At 45.8% G+C, this 9,687-nt stretch overlaps 1 long non-coding RNA gene across 1 annotated transcript; it reads left to right on the top strand.

Moving 5' to 3' along the window:
* The first annotated feature begins 621 nt into the window (after nt 1–621).
* LOC142578671 (uncharacterized) lies at nt 622–9,087 on the top strand. The gene is made up of 3 exons (XR_012827285.1): nt 622–732; nt 8,107–8,256; nt 9,001–9,087. It is a non-coding gene; the product is annotated as an uncharacterized LOC142578671 (long non-coding RNA).
* The last annotated feature ends 600 nt before the right edge of the window (nt 9,088–9,687 follow it).

Raw genomic sequence — 9,687 nt, forward strand, 5'->3', positions numbered from 1 at the left:
GGCAGGGATATTACTTTCCTCTAAATAAAAAAAAATTAAGACGTTCGACCTTGAAGCAATATGCAACTTAGCGCACCCTCTTAAGTTTAGAGCACCCTCCCTGCTGCCTCGACGACACATAGCCGGACGTGCAGCCAGGCGCGAAGCAGTGACGCTGCCTCGCGTTTTTTTGCGTTGGAATTCATCTGTTCGGCGAAGTCCACCACTCACATTAACATGTCAGCAGCGAAACACATATTGCCACAAACGAGATAACACTTTGGCGGCCGCGAAGAAACAGGAACGCTGTCGCGCCGGCCAGACACCGCGGCAAGCTAAACGGCAAGCTGCACACGCGCGCAACCGCGTGACTGCATCGCCAAGCTGACCGCAGCGCCACCGCGGCCTTTGCGGCCATAGAGTTTCCCACAAAAATAATTTTGTAGGAAACTATGTTTGCGGCAGCGCATGAACGAGAGGATCGCATTTTCTCGGCGGATATGCCGGCGCTGGCGTCACCTCTCCCTTCTAGCCACCATAGTCATTCCCATGACGGCACGGTGCCCCCTTAAGAAACTCCCATAGACGGTGGCGCCAGATTTCCCTCTAGGTATTATAGTGAGAAACTCTGTGGCCTGAACACACTGCCCCTATGCTTGCGTTGCTTGTGTGTTGGTTGTAGGTACTTGGCGGGAAAGCCGCGAGTAGTAGTGATGCGACAGTGCGGCTTTCGCCATCTGTGCTTTCGCTTCGGTGAGCTCTGGCAGTACAGAATCTGCGTTGTGTGACCCGTGCTTCCTTGACAATTGAAATGTCGAAGTGGCCTAGCACCTCGGCAGCGAAGTTCTGCGAACCGCGATGCCGTGGCGTGCGTTGAATCTCCGGCCCACGCCGACCGCTGGTCGTGTGTCTCCGCAGTGGGTTCAGTATTTGGTGGCTAAAAGTCGCGCAGTAGTAGTGGTGTGGCATGTCGGATTTAAGTCTCGGTGAACTCTGGTGGTGCGAGATCCGTATTTCTGAAGAATTCAGTGGTGCTGACGATTGAAATATTCAAGTGGCGTAGCGCCTCAGCAATGCAATTTGCGAACCGGCGCTGTGCAGCAGCTTCGTCTAGGTCAGCTTCGTCAGCTTCGTATAGGTAGCGACCACAAACGTATCAAGTTGAGTTTTAAGAGGGAAACTAAAGCACGAACGACGCGCGAGGAAACGCCAGATGTGATTTTTTACTCGGAAGACGAAGTGGAAATAGCGGCCAAACAAATTGAAGAGGAAATATAAGAGAGTACTGAAACTGATTGGACTTACCCAAAGTTAATGAGACTATTTGAGCGTGAGCTAGGTAAGGCGCGAGTCAGGAAAACAAGGCAAGGGATACGAAAACTCAAGAGCTGGTGGGATGAAGAGGTTAAGAAGGCCATAAAGAAACGTCAGGAAGCCTCCAGGGAACACAGGTATTCCAAAAGTAAGGGAGAACCTGAAGCAGAAGTAGAGAGGAAATGGGTAAACTACATAAAATGCAAAAGGGAAGCATCTTATTTGATCAACGATAAAATCAAGACAAAAGGGTCCCAATGGCTGTCAAAAATAAGCAATAAAAAAGATAAACAGGCAGCTAGAAAATTCTGGCAACATCTGAGCTCCTTGGGTAATAGGACAAGCCTAGAGCAGAGGTATATAGTAACAGCTCAAGGTACTCGGTTAGAAGGAGAGGCGGCAATGGAGCATATAGGAACCATGATGAGGGAAAAATTTACAGAACAGACAAATGGTACATGCAGTACGTCAGAGAGGGATAGCCCGGTCAACCCACTGCTTTCGCTTGGACAAAAAGAGTGGGAAAGGGCGGAGAAGAGGGTACCAAGTAGCACATCGGCAGGCCCCGATGGTATTCCAATTATGTTAATAAAGAAATTTGGCCCGAAATCTAAGAAAGCATTGAGGGAGGTGGTGAGCAAAATGCTAGTGGATGGTAAAGTACCTGACGAATGGAGGCTAAGTAAGATGAGAATGATATATAAGGGAAAGGGGGACAAAGCTGACATAAATAACTACCGGCCTATAACAGTGACGTCAGTGGTTTACAGGGTGGTTATGCAGATTATAAAGGACAGACTGCAGGCATGGGTAGAGAACGAGGGGGTACTTGGAGAGCTACAAAATGGGTTCCGGAAGCATAGGAGGCTAGAAGACAATCTGTTCTCGCTAACACAGTGCATTGAAATAGCTGAAAAGGAACACAGACCCCTATGGCTGGCTTTTTTGGACATCAAGGGAGCCTATGACAGTGTACTTCAAGAGGGCTTGTGGGGCATTCTGGAAACTTTAGGAGTGCAAGATGGAGTAACCAATTTCTTAAAAGATATCTATAAAGGTAACCGGGTGATTATACAATGGGAAAAGCAGGTTTCGGAGCCTGTGATGATTCGGCGGGGGCTTAGGCAGGGGTGCCCATTGTCACCTCCGATGTTTATGCTGTACCTACAAGGTCTAGAGGCCAAAATACAGCAAAGCGGACTCTGCTTCAACCTATCATTTCTCAAGCAAGAAAAATTGATTGAACAGTCATTACCAGGACTGATGTACGCGGATGATATTGTATTAATGGCTGACAATGCAGAAGATCTGCAGGAATTAATGGACATATGTGGTACAGAAGGAGACAGGTTAGGCTTGAAGTTTAGCAAAGAAAAATCAGCAGTCATGATTTTTAATGATAACAGTTGCGGCGAGCATAAGATACAGGAGGCCACGCTGGAGATAGTAGATAAATACAAGTACCTTGGGGTGTGGATAAATAATGGCATTGAGTATCTGACAGAGTACGAAAAATATCTAACGACTAAAGGTAACAGAAGTGCAGCGATTATGAAGAGTAGGGCACTGTGGAACTACAATAGGTACGAGGTAGTACGAGGGATATGGAAGGGGGTAATGGTACCAGGCCTGACTTTTGCCAATGCAGTTCTATGTATTAGAACAGAGACCCGGCAACAGTTGGAAATTAGGCAACGTGGTGTGGGTAGGCTCGCTCTGGGACCACATGGCAAGACACCAAATCTTGGAGTGCAGGGGGATCTGGGATGGTCTTCTTTCGAGGGCAGAGAGGCTAGTAGCAAGATAGCATTTGAGGAGCGATTGAGAAAAATGGGGGAAATTCGGTGGGCTAGGAAGGTTTTCAGTTACTTATACACGAGGAATGTTGACACGAGGTGGAGGAAGCGAACTAGAAAATTGACAAGCAAATACTTGGGCAGTAGCGGGGGAACAAGTAAGGAATCATCTGTCAAGAAAAAGGTTAAGGAGGCAGAGAGGGGTATGTGGAGTACAGAGATGCAAACCAAATCGGCATTGGAGACATACAGGACGTTTAAGCAAGAAATATCCAAAGAAAATATTTACGATAACTCTAAGGGAAGCTCATTGTTGTTCGAAGCCAGGACAGGTGTACTGAGGACTAAAATGTACCGAGCCAGATACCAGGAGATAGATTTGGTGTGCGAGGCGTGTAGAGAGGAGGAGGAAACGGCGGAACACGTCATCCTTGCTTGTAAACAACTTCACCCTGCAGTTGAATCTAACGGGGAACTATTCAAAGCCTTGGGTTTTAAAGACAGTGAAAGTAGAATAGACTTTGAACAGGTAGAAATAACTAAACGGAGGCTATCTGATTGGTGGACAATATCAACGCAAAAGTAAAGGAGTAAATACATAGGTATGCATGCATATAGAACCATTAAAGGCTAGGTGGCGCGCGCCGCCGCCGCCCGATTCAAAGGGTTGAGCCACAATCATCCATCCATCCATCCATCGTCTTGTTCGCCCCTTGTCGGTAGCGTCATCACCACGACCTACTGTCGTGGTCATCACATCGCACATGCACCTTTATTTGACGGGACTCGTAGGCGGAGGTAGTGCACGTGTTTTTCGCCACGACTTACGTAAGTAATATAATGCTTAAGGTGGTGTTTGCTCACAACTGTTCACGCGTCCTTGAAATAGGGCAGCGCACGTTTTCAATCGAGTTCAGCGCTAGTGCACTATCCGTGACTTCATGCGATTTACTTTTATCGTGGGCTTTACGACAGTTATCGCGTAGTGCTGTGAACATAACGGAGCTTTAGTGACGTCACATGATCTGCCAGAATTCCACGAAATGCAGAGTAGATGTTTAATATTATTCGTAATAAGGGCGCGATAAGCACAGTGAGGTGGAGCTTAATACTGTGCCCTGTGATGTTCAGCTACATTTGTGCCTGTTTTTCGCGCTCTTAGTTTTGGCAACGGGACGCAGGGTTCGGTGCAAAGTTAGGACGAATGAATGTGTATATACGTCTGCAATAACTTCACCGCAACACATTTGTTACCCTGAAGATACTGCCCCGCCCGCTTTACTATAATCTCAGGTGCTCTCGAACTCTCTATTTGCCGGTGTTTTTATTTTCATATGCTGAATGGTCCTACCGCAATACATATATATAGTGAGGTGAAGCTTATTAATGTTGCCAAATGCTTTGACAGTGTCAGATCTAACAGTTGTAGAATGACATGGCCAATACAACAGCTCACACCTTCATTTTAACAATTCTATTAGGACTGTCAAACTAATCTTACAGCACAGAAAAACAACGTAAACACCTCAAGAGTTGATTAGCAAGTAATACTGGAAAGTACAAGTCTAGTGGTCAAGGGTGTGGTGAAGTGCTTTAAACATTCAACGAACACACGTTAAGTGCTTAAAAATTTCTAGCATATTGATGCAGGCTGATCAGACTTACTTTGATATTGGTTGTTTTACAATGAAAATAATAGTACTGCATAAGGGGATGCAAGCGACTCGTGTGCTGCTTGGTTATGCAAACCACATGGGTGCCAGAAATACCCAAACATGGTGCTTGTTTACACATGCTGCTTGCGTCCACTAATCTAAAGCTCTCTAATGTCAGCAGTATAAAGAGAGGCTGTAAAAATATGGCTTTGAATTTCACAACTCCAATTTTGTTTCTTCTGTACTTGTACAACCTACGGTTTCGTGACAGCATCTGCCTAGCTCATTGCCACATTTTGTGACAAAAGCAGTGATGATTCAGTCACAGTTGCCTGTCCTAATATTACTCCAATAATTCTTTAAACAGTTCATTTTTTAAGCACGAAGCATGTCATGCCCAACTAGAAAATTAACCACGCAATAATCTACTAGAAGTGGCTAAAAAATCAGCAGTCTTCTGAAGTCAGCTTGATTTGCAGCTGCGAAAATTGGCTATTATTGAATTAGGGCAAGGGAGAAACGGCTTGAATAAACATATGTCTCATCAGAAAGTTGCGGTGGTGTGCTGCAGGCTAAAAGCCATTTTGGCATTGGTCTACCTCTGTTCCAAAACCAGGCACCACAGCCAAGGAGACTTCACTTGGCTTTGACAGCTTCAAATTTGCTTTCACAAGCACGTAATACTCAGTCGAGGTGAGCTCAATGCACATCACCCACATTGGGGATGCAAAGACATACGGCCAAGAGGATGCCACCTTGAAGAAGCAGACACCACAGACCTCGAATTAACAAATGACACCAACTATCCCAAATGACACCAACTATCCCAACTGGTATACCCTCCATTCAAACCAGAAGGGCAGTACACTTACCTAGCATGGGCAACTAGGGCCTTCATCCAGAGTGTCAGTGCGACTCTGCCCCAAGAGGCAGCGACCATTATATGATATAATACTTGATGTAGGGCTGAAAATGTGCCACATTCACAAAATCGGGGTTTCAGGCTGGGACCATTTCCGTGATGCACTTGAGTGTGCAGAATGTGAAGGTGTTGAAGAATCGTTAGCAACACGCATCCTTTACACACTGCAAAGAGCGACATGCTAACTAGAGCTTACTGGGCGCGTCATTTAAACATATAGGCCTCAGTAAGCTGTAACACATTCTCGGCTATAACAGGATGCACCAAATACTGTAATACTATTGAAAACACGCTGCTCAATTTTCAGTGCACATCTGAGAAACTTGAGGAACAGGCTGCAGATGCTTTCCCCGACCACCTCACAGTGACTGACCGTCACCTGAGTTGCACGCACCTTAATGACCACTTGCCAAGGAAGGAATGGAAAGCCTCTATATACGATGGCAGAACCTGTTGTTGCTCTCGAGCATGTCAACACTTAAAGTGCACATGGCAAAGATGGAGTCATTTTTCAGATGTTGAGGAATCTTGCCGAAACAAGGAAGCAAGCACTATTGCTTGTATTCAATGAAATCTGGAATATTGGAATTCCCCACAGAGTGGAAACACTTGGTCATGATGCCACTACCGAAACCAGGCAAGAAACCTGACACCATAGACAACCTTTTTCAGTTTCACTCACATTGACAGTGTGCATATTGACTGAAGGAATGTGCCTCGCGAGGCAATAATTTCCACCTGTGCCAGATTGGTTTCTGGCCTAAAGTTGACACGTGTGACAATAGCCTCTTTCTGCATCAAAGCATCACCAATACTAGCCGCTTCGGAGGAAAGATATGTGGGTTTTTTTAGTCGTAGTCGAACCAAGGAGAATGTTGAGCACAGTCTTCAATGAGAAGGTACTGGTGGCCTTTCATGAAGCATGCCCACGCATTAGGGTTGCCAGTATTGCCAAAGCCTCTTATGCAACCAAATGTTTGAAATATGAAGTTACAGTAAACAGCCAAAGAACTTTTACCAATTGCACAGGTGGAAATGCAGGTAAAACCCGAACCAGCACACTTGGTTGCAGGAGCGATTCGCTGATGGAGGTAAGAAGGTGACTTAAGAGTTGGTGATAAGGTACACCGAATGCAGGTATGCGCAGTATGTATACATACTGTTAGCCTGAAACAGATTAATTTTCTCCAATTCAATATCAAAAGCTCAATTTTTTTTAGGATGCCACTCATGTGCTTTAGGTAAGTGTGGACATCATCATCATCAGTCTGGTTACGCCCACTGCAGCGCAAAGGCCTCTCCCATACTTCTCCAACTACCCCGGTCATGTACTAATTGTGGCCATGTTGTCCCTGCAAATTTCTTAGTCTCATCCACCCACCCAACTTTCTGCCGCCCTCTGCTACGCTTCCCTTCCTAGCAGTGTGGACAGGGTTATATAAAGCGGCATAGGCAAATGATACAACTAGATACAGCTGTTAAGCATATTTTTTTCTGGACTAAATTCTTGCTCCTTGAACTCATTTGAGATCATTAACTGTAGCACCAAAGTAGTGGAACACTACCGAACAAAGGCATGTAGCGTGCGCATCTCAATTCTTATGCCAGTCTTCATTTTTAGGTCGTGCTTCGACATTTCAATTGTCAAGGAAGCACGGGTCACACAATGCAGATTCTCTACTGCCAGAGCTCACCGAGGCGAAAGCCGCACTGCCGCACCACCACTACTCGTGGCTTTCCGCCAAGTAACGCAGAACCTACAACGAACACACAAGCAACGCATGTACAATCACATGAGCAATGTTGAACAACACGCGGTCCAGAGAACGATCATGCCGAGGACGAACACGCCACGGCGTCGCTCGGCGCCAGCATCGCGCCTTCTCAAAAATCCTTAAACGATGCTGTCCCTAGGCACCTAGGATAAGGTCACTTGAGGGATTTTTGTATGACAAATAGACGCACGCGCTCCTATACGCCTGTACCCTGGACTGAGGGTTCCTCCCACACTGCTCTCGCCATTCAGGTATTATTAATAAAGATGTTTTACTCTCCTCACCTCTCACCCGGCTCGCGCTCTGATTTGTCCACTCCCAACCCTGCGAGGCCCTGCTCCTTAGTGTTCCTGTATATGCTCCCACAGGGAGCAGAGTTGTGATAACTTTTCCGGGGACACTAGCACCGCTATTCGCTGAGCGCTATCACATGGTGCAAAGTGCCGTAAAATGCTCAACTGTGCCACTGCAAAGCCAACTTTACGGGCACGATGCTGACTTGTCATTTCCGCCAGTGTCATTGACGTTGCAATCAGCGGGTGACTGCACGTTGAGCATGCGTTACATTCATCGGCTGTAGGTTGCAGCTACGGTATTCGACGATATTAAGTAAGGGACTTTGGTGAAGTGACACAAAACACATCATATTGACACTTGTATTTCAGTATGACGGGGTGCAGCGCACCAAACTGCACGGAAGGTAGCAAAGCTTTTTACGCGGCGCCGTGCAAATGGACAGATGTGTGGCGCGACTGGTATGGCTACCAAGTATAGGCCGAGACCAGCTGGCTCCGAAAGGGACCAGGATATGCGAGGTGCGTTCGCCTGAAAGCAACTTTTATTTCGAGTAACACCCCTGTTAACGCTGAGATGCCTACACCTGGCATGAGAGGTTGTTCACTTGTACGATTTTTGGCGTATATGTGCAGCGCGACACAGATGCGGGACAAAGAATGAATGACATGTCGGTGTTGCACTGCACATATATGCCAAGAATGTTATCTTACAAACTCGCCTAATTAGCCATGTTGCTTGTACGATTGTTCTGAATACGCAGGTCTAGAACAGTGCATTCAAAACAGAGTAAATACTAGCAGATACAATTTGCCTGTTGCACCCTGGTTTTTCTCTTCTCTGTTTTTTATCTGATTTTTTGGCAGGGCAGTAATTTTTTTGCAGCACTGATTGATGTGCTAGTGTTCATTTTTGTGCAGTAAGCGGAAACCTCGCGCATTCCCGCTTATGAGACAGCTGTGACATATTCAGCATTTACTGCCTGCATTATCTTGCTTGTTAGATCAACCTTGGTCCACATGAGCAATGTAAAATTCTGCGTGTATGTTTAACAAGCGCTGTGTTACAGTAAATTAACCTGAGTAGTATTAAGAGATAAAGATAAACGTGTTCTCATATTACAGTCTGCAATGTGCCAATAATTACTTTGCAAGTTTGCCATCTTGATGTGATTAGTGCGATAAGATAACCTGTTGTTATTGTTCATAGCTTGTTGCCTTTTCAGTTGCTCACAATTCTGCCCCCCCCCCCCTCCCCACCTTAAGGCTGCAAGAACCAGCACTCTTGCCCTGCTGCCAACAGACGTTGATCATCCATTCCCTTGTATGAAATAAATTTGATCTAGAAGCTCCTGCATCTCGAATCTTTTTCCACTTGCAGATTTACTGCTGCGAAGCAGCCGTTTAGTCTGCTGTGTGAATGAATCGTAAAAATAAGTTTTGCATAAAATTTGCGCATGTGAGCATTTGAAATGTGTTTAAATGTACATGTCTGCAGCGCATATATCGAAAACATGCAGCTTCTGTGCATGGCGGTTAGTGATAAATGACACTCTCTTAACGGTCACCGACAGAACTGCAAGCACGATAGTTCGCTTGGTGACAATCATTAATCAGCTGGCTTCGGCTGATTCTCTTCGACGAAAAGAGAGGGAAAGCCAGGTGTTGGCACAATAACTCCTTATAGCTGAAGGATTAAAAAAATGTTTGCGGCGTGATATCTGCAAAACGGCATCCTTTGATACTGAGGAACATTCTTGGGTCAGAAAAGTGCTTCAGGGCCCCTTTTGACAAGCAAACAAAATGCTCTGGAAGGAAGACGCATTAGGCTTGCACCCATACAAGGCACCCCAACTAGAAATCTCCAACACCCTCTGTAGAAGCATAAAGGTGCTTAATTCGTGTTTGGGTTAGGCATGATGGCGGCTGTAAATTTTTTCCCACTGCCAGCAT

This window comes from Dermacentor variabilis, chromosome 4, assembly GCF_050947875.1.
Source record: "Dermacentor variabilis isolate Ectoservices chromosome 4, ASM5094787v1, whole genome shotgun sequence".
NCBI classification, from domain to species: domain Eukaryota; kingdom Metazoa; phylum Arthropoda; class Arachnida; order Ixodida; family Ixodidae; genus Dermacentor; species Dermacentor variabilis.